Here is a 12229-nt window from a genome sequence, read left to right as displayed (position 1 = left end):
CTGGTTTGGGTATTAGTGTCTATCTTTAAGGTTGATCTATGCTGTAAATCATTTTAGGTGCATTTGACCTGTATGTTTTAGAAAAAGACAAAGTTCCAGTAATAGTTTATATTCCGAATTTAAAACACATTTAGTATCACAGACAACGTTGTGAGCCACTGTTTAAACTGTTGTTATGATAAGCCGACAAATACAAGTTATGTAAAGGCTGACATATGATCTTTGAGCAGAAAAAGCTAACATGGAATTATGCGCTACATGTATAAAAAAATATATTCTGGTTACTTTTTACTTTCTAGTTTCCTCTACTTATGTGACCTGTGATTTAACAATTAGAAACTATTTTGTGACTTAACTGTAAGTACAGCTGCAACTAACGATTATTTTCATAATCGATGAATCTGTTTATTATCTTCTTTATTAATTGAGTAATCGTTTGGTCCATAAAATGTCAGAAAATGTTCATCAGTGTTTGTCAAAGCTGGATATGATCAATCTGGAATGTCTTGTTTTGTCCACAAACCAAAATGATTCACTTTTAATGATTTCTTTGTTATATGGACCAAAGACATGAAGAAAATATTCACATTTAATAAGCTGAAACAATCAGAAATCTTGTTTTAATCATGAAAAGAGCTTCAAACGGAATAATCGATTATCAAAATTGTAAGTTTGCACTTTTTGTTGCTGAAATAAAGTTAAATTTCATTGAATTGTATACAGTGTGTATTTATTTGTTACATTTAACATAGTAAGAACATCATTTTAACATCAAGTTAAGCTTGACAGTAACACTTTATATTAGGGAACACATATTCACCATCAACTAGGTGCTTACTAACATGCATATAAGTAGCATACTCGCCCTTTATTAGTAAATATTAAGCACATATTAACACCTTATTTAGGGAAAATTTTAATTCATGTCATAATAGAGGTAGAATAAGGTGTTAATACATGCTTAATAATTACTAATAAAGGCCTAGTATGCTACTTATATATGTTAGTAAGCACGTAGTTAATGGTGAATATGTGTTCCCTAATAAAGTGTTACCAGCTTTACATATAAAAGGATGAGCCCAGTCTTCCACATAGCGAGGCATTCAGCCTATTAACCAAACATTGATACTCAAGCACAGGTATCAGTGTCAATGAAAATGTCAGATTGGAACACCCGTAAAAGAAAGGCAAATAATAAAACCCTTTATTGATTCACTTGCTGCCCTTTATGAAGGTCAAAGCACAAAATCAGCCACAGCTTTGTGCGAGGAAACGCGGGTACGGCCGATGCTTGAACGGATGTGTTCTGAGAGCAAATCGCCTCCTCTCCTGAACTGATACAAAGCTCTGTGCGTGCACAACAAACGAAGGAAATGAAAAGGCCACACTGCATTACTCCATGGACAGCTCAGCACTGCATCTCCACAGTTCGATGCTAAGTGTGTATTCATAAATATTTCTGTCATACTGCGGCAACAGCATTATGTCCTACTATGTTCCAGCTCAGTCTCGCAGACACATAGTCCTGTGCAAAATCTTAGGCCATTGAATTTGTCGTTTTATCAATGCTATAATGACCGTACGGTTTAATTATTTCTCAATCACTTTATTGGAACACATCCAGAAAATACGGGAAAGTTGTGCAGTTTAAAATAACAACATTTTCAAAAGAAATAAGAATATTAACAGCTTTTACTATCAAGTATTCAGTGTGACCTATACCCTTACACTTACACCCTAAAACTGGAGTGGAACCCTAATTAATATTGTGGGTAAAACCTGTGTTAGTCCTACTTTTTCATGCAGATAAATATCTGCTTGGAAAAAGGAAGACATGTTTGAGAATTACACACACACACATGTTTGGTATGAGTTAAACTTATTGACAGTTTGCTAATATATAAGACCAACTTTCAGTCACATCATTCCAATCCAGACAGACATAAAGACAAGAGAGCTGCTGGCGCCCTGAGACTTTTGCACTGCACTGTACAACTCAAACTGTAAAAAGGTTTTGCAAGCACATGAAAGAGGGTGAGTAGGTGGTTTCACTTAGAATATCTGGTCTTTTTTAATTCCAAAAAAAAATCCCCTTTTACTGCAATATGCTCACCAAACCTTAAAGACAAGATTATCGACAATAAGGGTTTGGGTCATGCAGTTTCATCATTTCTAACATTTGCTTTGGCCTATGTTTGAGTCTTGGAACAAATATCATCTGATATTAAATGTTGCTAAGAGCATATTTGTCATCCGTGACCTAAAACTGAAGTTCCAGTCTCCTTGAAAGATCATGTGTACAAGCTGCTTTCGATATGGTAGCCACTTTTAGCTTTTCTTCTTTTCATATTATGACAGCTACGACGGTGGCTCAGAGCTTCATCAGTGGCTTTAATAAAGCCAGTTGTTTGTGTAGGTGTTTTAGAACGTAGGCAGCTTCATTTTGCGGTAGGTACAAAAAAAACTTAACCGGAAGAACCTGCACTGCTCCCCACAGAGCCCTGCTTCATTTGCTTTTCGTCTCTCCTTTCCTCTCCCCCACCTCCCCACATTCTCACAGGACTCGTGAACTCTCTGTAAACTCGCCGATTCCCTCCAGAACACTGCCGTCTATCCGACATCTGACGAACTAAAAAATAAAACAAAAAAAGTGTGATAAAAGCTGAGACAGGCAATAACGTATAGTGAACAAAGAGAAGAGGGAGGGAAAAACAGAAAGAGAGAAAAGCAGACCAGATTGCAGAGGGCTGAATCAATGCAGAGGCCTGGTCTCTTTTTTTCCCTCCCTTCTCTTTTTTTTTTTTTCATTTTTTTTCTTTCGCTCTCAAATGATTCACAGTGGAAAGAAAAGGCCTTTTCCCTGTCCTCAGTTGAACTCCACATCAGCTTCCTGTTAGAAAGGCAAGGAGGAAACACCCAGAGCAACGTGCACACACACACACACACACATACGCACTCAAATACACACAGAGGAAGGCCTTGACTAGTGGATTCTTCATTGCCAGAGAAATTAGGTCAAGCACTTAAATGCCCTGCACTGAGATGCACATAGATTTAAAACATGAGGTGTTTGGTGTGAACAGCACAGATGAACCAGAGCAACAAACATGGACACACACAACAGCCTTGATTCACTTCAAAATACACACACACACACGCTACACTCTGTACTATCAACTCGCGGCTTGTCACATTATTAATATTAAAAAAGTGAAATGTTATGCTCCTACTCTTAACACACCATCCACCTGGCTCAGGCACACGCAGTGTAATAAACGGCGTGTACCTGAGAACACCATTGAAAAGTCATCACAATGAGAAAGCAAAGCAGACCGTGCACATACTCAAAAACGCCAGATGACTGGCGAAACGAGACGACACAACACACCACACTGCAGTATCAGCCATGTGCTCCGGCTGAAACACCGCCCCCCCACCAACACTCCCACCCCACCGCCTCCCATCCTCTGACCTGAAATGCCCTTAAAGAAACAACACACCACATCGCCATCACATCCAATCAACTATTCATAGAAAGGCTGGATTGCTCCTGGCCTGATCTTGCCGTTTAGGGTTTCAATCAATTGCGTGAGATATGAGAGAGTGGGAGAGGGAGTGGGTGGGAGGACGACACTGTTCGGAAAGCAAATAAGAGAAATTTTTGGTAAATCCAAAAGGCACATGTCTCCTCTATATTGGCCACTGCTGATACGGCCCACAACCAGGGCTCTGAGCTACAGGGTGGCAGGATGAATATGACTCTAATCTCCAAGTTTCACTCTGCAGCCTTGTGCTTTTCTCCTGTGCCACTGACTGAGTGGAGAAACGATCCCCGACTCCATTGTCCGAGGGCCACCTGTGTTTCTAGAAAGCACAATGGCATTTTCCTGTTTATAACAGCAACTGTGCTTCATAAACATCAAATATCAGGGTCATAATACATCACATAAAAGAGCTTGTTTTGCAACCAACGCCTGCAGCCACAAGGTCACTGTGACCCTCGGCATACTCGAGCATTTGAGAGTTGCGCTTCTACTTCGAACCACGCGGCAGGAGAGACAATGTGGTGATCGCACAACACCATGTTTCTGTCAGCCAACACAGATCTTGTCTCACTAAACACTGCTGCGTTGCAATTTCCACTGACAGTCTGATATGAACAGTCTGACTTAGCCAGTCAACCTGCAGATGCAGCACACACACACACACACAGAGCAAAATACATGCAGGATACCAGAGAGGATTTGAAAGGACTGACGACCTTATAGACAAACTGATAAAAGTGTGTGATGTGTGCCTTGTGACGAGCATATGCTGTCGATGTCCTGTTGTTGGTAAAAGGCATCTGAAGCATCAGTGATATCTGTGGAATGATCTCGGACAAGTAGACAAAAGAGAGACGGCGTCCAAATCTCACACAAAACACCCCGACGAAGGCTGAGAGACGAAACGTGTTTGTCTGTATGTCGGCGTACATGCTCAAGAAATAAATTCATTCTGTAACTTCACCTAAGACCGAGTGAGTTCATTTTTCCTCCACTGTTGTATCGACATTTAGCAGGACATGGGATTTTGTTTTTGTATAAAAAAAGGAGACGAGTGTCTGAATGTCTCACAGAACCAGGCGTCACAATAAAATGTGCATATCTTGACACGCACAATTTAAACCCCGCATTTTCACAGATTTCTTTTTTTCTTTCAGTGCAATTCAGTTATATAACGTTTCTATCATTTTCAACGCACGGCTGCATCTTCATTTATTTGCATATAGCACACTGGTGAGCCAAGCTGATTATTTACAGGAAATAATTGCAATTTTATCAATTATCAATAACCTATAGCCACAGGAAGAAAATATTCAGGCTACATAATGAGACGTGTATGAACCTACAAAATAAGTATAAAAAAAAAACCTGTCCCACCTGAAGAAACTGACTGTCTGTCCACACACACACACACACAATGTCAAATAAATGCAGGCACATTCTTGCCATTGATTTAAATGTATTTTCCTCTTTTTGTGTAATATTTAGGAGATTCACAGCAACTCACTGCACACCTGAACAGCAGCCAGGGCACATACAGGCCTTTTATCCATTAAAAATACATTCAGCTACTGCTGCTGACTTAGCTCCTCTCGGGTTTCAATGAATTAATTTCATCAAAAAACTTCTCTGAGGGAAACCACAGTGACACATGAGGGGAAACCGCACAGCTCTGCCATATGTTCGCATACACTGGTGATCTCAGGGTGAACACGGTGAAAGCAGCGCCTCTAATTAAACGCACGTTTTTAAGTGAAATTGTACAAATTACTCACTTGAAGAGTGCTGCTGTTTGCATTTATGCCGGATTGAAGCGATCAGCATCGGCTGCCTATATCTCTGCTGGCAGCGGGGACAAAGAGAAAGATTATTGCCTCAGTGAGAGGGGAAAGCGAGAGGGCGATCGCGTCTCTTGTATTTGACCACTTCATTTCACACACACAAAAGGACTGGAGGGTGTTTGTGGACTTTGTTGTCAAATATGTGGATAAACATGTTATAAAACTATTGTTATCAGCAGCCTGGAAACTTCCCCCCCCCCAGGACAATAATAACGATGTGACTACCCAATGACTCAGACTGGAGGAAAAACACAGCGCGGCAGGCACACGGTTAAATATGCTCCCGTTGTCATTTCCCTCACACTTAACCAAGGTGGAAAACCTTTAAAAAAACAAATAAATTGAAGACTACGCACCGGTATATGTCAAGTTCAAGTTCCTCCGAGGCTCGTCCAACTTCAGCTCCTTTGTATTTCCTGCACGGTGTCTCGTCTGGACTCGGGTGTACAGGGAAAATAAATAATTAAAAAAAATAAACAAAGCGAAAGGCGACAATAGTTATAGACTGAGAGGCAGAAACACGTCGTCATGTTGAATGTGTGTCGCGGGATAATTTACTGAGAGCAGCTGCCGGGACAAATGAGGTAGTTGTCGTTGTTGTTGTCGTCGTCCTTCCTCCGCCCCCCCGCCCCTCGCTGCCTCTCTCATGCCGGCCATCCAGCTCGGTTCAACGGGGACACAGGCAGCAGACTGAGCCGCCGCTGCGAGTCCTGCGCCGCCGATGAACCAGATGCGTCGGGTTCAGCTGAGGTGAAGCCCCGTTATACAACCAGCAGCAGCAGTCTGTGTTGTCGTCCCGCTTACTTAATGTCGACCTAAATACGACAAAAAGGGAAAAACAAAAACACAACACACGTTAAAATATCACCAGAAACCAGGCTGGGCTGTTGAGACGATTATTAAAAAGCCCCCTCACCGCCCTCCTTTCCTATTGCCCCCTCCGCGGGTTTTAAAGAACTATTTGCTTTTGGGTACTTACCTGAACTGTAAAAAAAAAGACCAACTTGTTTACTCCAGTTTAACATAATAGTCTCAACATTTATAGACTAAAAGTACTTTTATTAGAGCTGTATTTAGTCAGGCAGCCCCTCTGAGATCAATGTCTCTCTCTGTTCGAAGATATTTGTGAACAAGGAGCAATTATAAAAAACAAATGAACAAAACAAAGACAAATAATATCATGACACAACAGCTGAGACAAATATTAATGAATAAGAATTGTAAAACATAGCAGAAAACAACACTTTAAAATCTCCAATGGAGATGTAACACCACAACAGTTTGAGATTCCATTTAAAAGTTTGAGGATAGTTTAGAGCTCATTCCCTTTAAAATACTGCATTATGCTGCATCCAAAGTTAAGTACTTATTAGATTTATTCAAGTGAGAGTAGAGAGAAATTAACACAATTTAAGGAACTTTGAATGGATAAAATGCTCATGTTTTAAGATATTAAAATGCAGTTAAGGGTGGTTTGACACCCTTGTTGATGTCAAAACAAAGACCAAGGCTCAGTCTATTTTAGAAATAATGTCACCAGCACAACTAGTGTGTTTAACACCAAGACTACTGAACGTTTTACACAGATATTAAGTTTTATTTGAGCTGCAATGTGTGCATGTGTGTGGCAAACTAGACCACAAGGTTGGATTAAAGACAGGAAAAACATGCATATAACTCAGCTAACAAAGGTCACTTCTCAAGCTGGCTACAGGTTTAATAAATAACAGTAGCTGTTGTTCTTTGAGTCATAGGATAACTTTTTATTTTTATTTTTTTTACAGTGAATAAAAAAAACATTTGAAGTCTGACAAACCGAGCAAACACAAATGTTATCAGCTGAACAGGTAATCCTTTAATGCTAAGCTAACAGCAGCATGCAGTCACGCGCCTCTTCCCCTCACCTGTTCACCTGCCGTTAATTAATGAGCTTGATTGAGTTCCGTCCGCGTGACAAAAATAACAGAGGAGGTCTACTTGTCCTCCGCTCAGAGACTCAGGTGACTGCGAGGACAAGCCTGGACCTGTTGAGCTGCCCCGCTTCGCCTCACACACACTTTATTGATTAATCAGCTATGGAGATGAGGCGAGGCATTTAAAAGAAGCTGTTAAAAGGAACAATTCGACATTTTTTATATTTTTTGTTAGAAATATTCTCTGCATCCGACATTCAAACTGCTTTTCTTCTCCTACTATTCTCCCGTTATGCTTAAACTAAATAAGTCTTAATTCAAGTAGATGTAAATAATACACAAATGTATATATATTTGTTTAACTTCAGGTTTTTACTGGACAATGTTTTTTATTGCTAAACAGCAAAGGGGAAAAAGCAGGCTACACCAACTGTAAAAGAGAGAGATGTATTAATAAAGTTGTGAATACATTTTAATGGGTGTTTCACATTCTGCCTGAAGTAAAAAATAATATTATTTAGTTAGATAGATATATAGATATATAGATAGAAAGAAAGATAGATAGATAGATAGATAGATAGATAGATAGATAGTGTTTAAATGGCAAGAATACATTTCACCATACACTTATTGGAATTATTCAATAATAGCTATTATTATAATAGTCATTGAATAAATGAACTATTTGAAAATGACTTGTGAGAATTTGTTCATTTACTAATTTTTGTTTGTAGGGATGTAAAAAGAAAAAAACAATTTACTTAATTTCTTGGCTATATTCTACAACAGAAACACCAATATTATATTATATATTTAAAGTATATAGTAAAGTATAGTATAATATAGTATAGTATATGTTCCAGTGATTCGAGCACCTAAAATAAAGTAAATGCTCTGTTGTTCAGCTAAACACAGGCTTGTTTTTGCAGCTGAATTGAGGCAACATCCCTCTGTGACCCCGCACAACAGAAGCCAGTGTATAATGAGGTGGGACATTTAGGTTCACTGGTTATATCACTTTATCACTCAGTGACCATGGCTATATAGTACAAGATAGTGTGTGTGTGTGTGTGTGTGTGTGTGAGAGAGACAGAGAGACAGAGAGAACTTGGGTCACCCTGTAATCCCTACATGCTCAGCCAATAACCAGTGGAGCTATAGGAGTGTACCACACACACACACACACACACACACACACACACACACACACACTGTCTAGTGTTTAACATTAAGGTGTAAAGAATAATAACACGTTTTAAAAGCTGATTGGTCAACATTTTTATGATAATTTCACATTATACTACAAATTCATATGAACTAGATCTAAATAAGTTCTTTAAATTTAGAGTAACATTAGCCATCAGACAATTATAGTCACACAATTAAAAATAGGTTTGATACTGGAAAAACAAATGTAAAAAAGAAGAAGAGTGATTTAATATCTTCTAATAATAATCTCTACTCAAGAAGTGTTTTACTCAACATGTGATTTTAAGCCTCGGTCTAAGATTACAGTGTACATATTTATTTAAAACAAAAACAGTGTCTGTTTTCTAAACACACACACTACATTTTTTTCCAAACATTACACATTTACTTACATTATCTTGATTTGTTTTAGTAAAAATCTAAAAACAAAAGAATGTGTACTTCAGGTTCCTCTGACTAATATATTTGAATTAATTTGAATTGAAATGCATACACTCTTAAAGAATTAAAGGAAACATGTGTAACACATTAACTTTTTCCCTGTTGTGTGTTACTTTTTCCCCTGTTACTGAGGTGAATATTCCAAAACTCCAAAGACTTTCAACGAGAGGGGATTAGAAAATGTAAATGTCACAGTAAATGTGATATGAAGGGATGTCGGCCATGCTGATGGATACTGTGGATATTAAGCTTTTATCATTCAAAACCTTACACCTAAATGGACCTCAGCACTCCGTACTCATCAATCTTTCATTTTATATCATTTCTACTGAATCTCTCACTCACATCAATTATCAAAGAGTTATTGACAAGTGAAAACTACCAACTTCACTATTAGACTCCTCTAGTGAGTTTTTATTTCCACAATTTAAAAATATACACAATCAAGAGGAGGTGAGGTAAGATAAGGGAAGGAAAGGAGAGGAAATGAAAGGAGAGGAGGGTAGAGGTGGCCAGGCCGTTCCATTTGGCACTACTAATTTGCAATCAGACACTCTCTGAGCTCTCTCCCTGCCATGTCTCCAGACAGTGTGAATGGCAGCTAAGACAAAGCTAGCATTCTCCGCCGCCTAAGACCCCTCATCGTTTCATTTCAGGCCACTGCTCTCAGACACAGACCACTCTGCATCGAGCACCCTAACACACCACCTGGAGAGAGGAGCAGAGGAAGAGGAGGAAGAGGAGGAAAGACAAGGCGAGGGAAAAAGGTGGGAGGAGGCTTTGTTGAAGGCCAAACTGCTGTCTCTCTCTCCCTCTCCCTCTCCCTCTCCCTCTCTGTGCCACCGCCCTCACCACCTACTCTCCTCTGCTTTCTCTCTTTGGGTGGCACCCGGGCACCGATCCCCCCTCAGACATGCTGCAGTGCAGCGCCACACCCTGCACCTCACGCCATGAGGAGGCACGAGATGTGATCAATCAGCTCAGACCATGAGAGCTGATCAACCAAATGAAATTAAACATACTGTATGTATAAGTTGTATCATCTGGAAATGCACCAATGTGAGCGGAAACTTTTAAGGTTCTAAGTCGACTGTGCAACACTCAATACAATTAGTATTAATATGACATACTACTTTTAAAAAAAAGTAGAACAAATATAACAAAAAATCAATAATGATAGTGACTGGTTCACGCCCCCTTAACTCACACATTCACATCTATACATCCCAGTCACACACTGCTGGCACATCATATAGGAAAATAGTGGCACAAGATTGGCGGCTTCCGTACTAGAGTACTAGAGCAATGAGTAATTTCTAAATTTAAATTGTTTTTGTCTGTTTTAAAAAAAAAAAATGTATAACGTATGATGCAAAGCATACATTTTAGAAACGACTCATAGCTTTAAGTTCTCATCCTTGAAATTGAGCGTATTGTTGACGGTATCTCATGAGGTGATGATGAGCCACCTTTTTAAGTAAATAAATGATAAAGTAAATATTGTTCTGAAGAAGCTGCCCTTGAAAAATACACGTCAGAAAACATAAAGAAGGCTATTCAAAGGTTAAACAAAATTATTCAGTGATTATACACTTAGTAATCATACATATGGGTCGTATATTCAATTTCAGCCAGTAAACCCTCCTGCATGTCCGCACCAGGAGATAAAAACCTGCCTCCCTAATATCACTGGAAGCTGCCTCAAAATCCTTCTCCATCTTTGTGCTCGGTATGCTCTCTATATTTGTCATTTAGGTTTTCTAGATTGAGCGTGCACGTATTTACAGTCACACCCTGGTATAGAAATAATTAAAACGAGTGAAAGATAAAAAGGCTTTCATGGGGCTTCATGAGATGAGCGCAGAAGAGTCCCATGTGTAACTGCTATCTGATTTTATCTCTGAGAAATCAGTGTAAACGCTACTGTCTGAGTGCGTCCCTCCCTGTGCGATCACTTCATTTGCAGCAATCCAATGGACGTACAGTGTGCTGTGGATCACACGTCAATGATTACCCACAGGGCCGAGGGTGTCCTCGGACTCAGGTCAGGACAGGAACAACAGCACAGTCAGCGGCAGGTGTCGCATGTAACTCTCAGGCCTGTGCAGTTATCAGTCGTGTCTTGAGCCAAAACCTACACTGTGTGTATGTGAGCTGCGTCAGGGCATCGCTTCACGAGTGTATACTGTATTGCATGCAACGTGGAGATGTTTGTTTTTCTAAGTGGTCAATTTAAAAAAAAAAAAAAAAAAAAAAAAGGGAGGGTGCTGCATCTTCCACACCATTATCTCATCTCGAGGCGACTGCCACGTGTTCAGCCATGACTCCATCAATGAATCAATGACTGGACTGTATTCCTTCATTACACATCAATACCATTCGAGAGCAGATCCAAATAAGTAAGGCTAACAAAAACACAGAGGTGGGGAAAAAACTGCCTCAGTCCTCTTTTGGGTTTTGGGCTGATTCCCACAGGTTGTCTCACTTATTAGCTGCTTTCCTGCACTGGACCGAGGAGCACAATCCCTCTCAGTCTCACTCAAACACATAACAATGCCAGGAATGGCTGCATTTGTGTGGTACGGCCATTAGGCAACATCCGACTGCCTAATTCATTCAATTTCTCCCTCTGCCATGCCAGATGAATTGGCCTGAGTGGGTGCAGGTGGGGGGGGGGGCGAGACTGGGAATCTTGTTGCTTCAAACGCAAGACGGTTGAAGTCGGACACGTACTTTTCTGACTCTTTCAGGTGTGGACGGGTTAAAGTGCGAGACACGGGCCCCGACTGTTGGGAAAATCCATGTCCTCGAGTCGATCCCAGCCGGGCTCAGTGGTCACTCTGACCCCCCACACTGAGGTGAAACCGTGACTATATCTTTAGCAGTGAACGGTACAAATTAGTGGATCACATTGCTGTACTTTCACCCCTCTTCAATCCCTTTCTCGTTTCTCACTTTCTTTTTCTCCAGACGATCACAAACAGCCATTGTCACTGCAGACCACGAGAACAATTGGGTTCTTATGCTGTGGCTGGTCAGGGGATGGGAGGGTAAACTTCAGCAGTGACTGCACTAAGTAAATTATAGCTCCAATGGCCTGTGCGGTTTGGAAAGGCTGCGCTTTGTGAGAGGTCCTGCAACTAAAAACACCACTTCAGCACATCTGCTGCCTCTGCAGAGCAAAGCAATGGTGGCACGGGGGGGGGGGGGGGACACACACGCCGAAGTCTCCCTCTCTCGTACATCTGACTCGGTTGATTCAACATTAAGTGCTCAAAAA

At 40.4% G+C, this 12229-nt stretch overlaps 1 long non-coding RNA gene across 1 annotated transcript in view; it reads right to left on the bottom strand.

Annotated features, from left to right (window-relative positions):
• The window catches only part of LOC131456949 (uncharacterized), a 28693-nt gene extending 22629 nt beyond the window's left edge, over positions 1–6064 (bottom strand). The window contains exon 1 of the long non-coding RNA XR_009239959.1: positions 5743–6064. This is a non-coding gene — a long non-coding RNA (uncharacterized LOC131456949). The remainder of the gene's footprint in view (positions 1–5742) is intronic.
• Between the last annotated feature and the right edge of the window lie 6165 nt (positions 6065–12229).

Source organism: Solea solea, chromosome 3 (genome assembly GCF_958295425.1).
Source record: "Solea solea chromosome 3, fSolSol10.1, whole genome shotgun sequence".
NCBI classification, from domain to species: Eukaryota; Metazoa; Chordata; class Actinopteri; order Pleuronectiformes; family Soleidae; genus Solea; species Solea solea.
Note: the sequence above shows the minus strand (reverse complement) of the source record. Positions and strands in the feature narration are given on the sequence as shown.